Genomic DNA, 1,127 nt, shown 5'->3' on the forward strand with positions numbered 1-1,127 from the left:
ACCCCCTCTCCCTCCAAGAACAAACCCACAACTCAGCCAAAAAAAACCCAGCAAGACAGCAGAACATTCTGCTCATTAACAATACTTGTGCCTGAAGGGTAAAAATCACCACATGATGTGCCTGTTCTTTAGATAGTTCACGTGTTTCTCAACTGAACAGCCAGTTGTGAGGTTGAGGAAAACATACAAGGTAAATGTCAAACTGAACAGCAAGACTTTGCATAGAAAAGAGAGGCGGACTTTTGACAAGCCAACACGAATGGAGGCCTAAATACATTTTACTTTCAAACCCACTGAAAAAGAACCTCTTGAAGACAGAACTGCCTGTGTCTCTGAGCTGCTTGTAACAGAACTGAGATAAGGAGAAACACAAAAAAAGCCCAACTTAAACAATGAAGAAACAATAAGAATACTTCTGAACATAAAGCTGATTAAGGAATATAAACCTATTTCCTACTTTTAAGCACATAAAACAGCTCTTCTGGCAAAACTATAAGCTTGTAGTGGATTAAGAATACCAGAAACAAACCTACAGTCTTAAGTTAAAGCATCAATACTGGTTTAGTGCCTAATTAGTACAAGTCAGAATATTTACTAAAAAAAATCCTAAACAATTCCCTCCCCCCAAACCCAAAACCAGTGTTGATGCAAAATTTTGTAATGTCTTAAGATGTACTAAAAAAAATTTAAGCTTTAACAGAGATTTGAACCATTCTGTTTCAAGCCATTAATTGGTTTTGTTTCAATAAAAATTTTAAAAAGCAATGAAAACATCTTTCTTTAGCTTGAAATGGAAAATTAGTAGCAAGTCTGTAGTTGACAGAATGCGAATCATCATGCTCTGGAAATTAAATCAAAATCTAGTTCCTTATCCTTTGGAAAAGAAAAATTTCCCAACAGTAGCCTGTTTTCCTTTTGGTTGACTGCCATGGTAGGAAGTGGAGGTTGGGGCAGAAAACAAGTCTGTGGTGTGTGCAGTAAAATGAAAGCAGAAGCTCCCAGGAACTTTCTACTCTGAAACCACTGAGGGGACACAGATTAGGGGTCAGGGCAGCTGACAAGCGCTCACATAATATTTATTTATGAATCAGTCTCACCTTTTAATGCATCAGTCTAAACAAAAGAGC

This window comes from Caloenas nicobarica, chromosome 6, assembly GCF_036013445.1.
Source record: "Caloenas nicobarica isolate bCalNic1 chromosome 6, bCalNic1.hap1, whole genome shotgun sequence".
Taxonomy (NCBI): domain Eukaryota; kingdom Metazoa; phylum Chordata; class Aves; order Columbiformes; family Columbidae; genus Caloenas; species Caloenas nicobarica.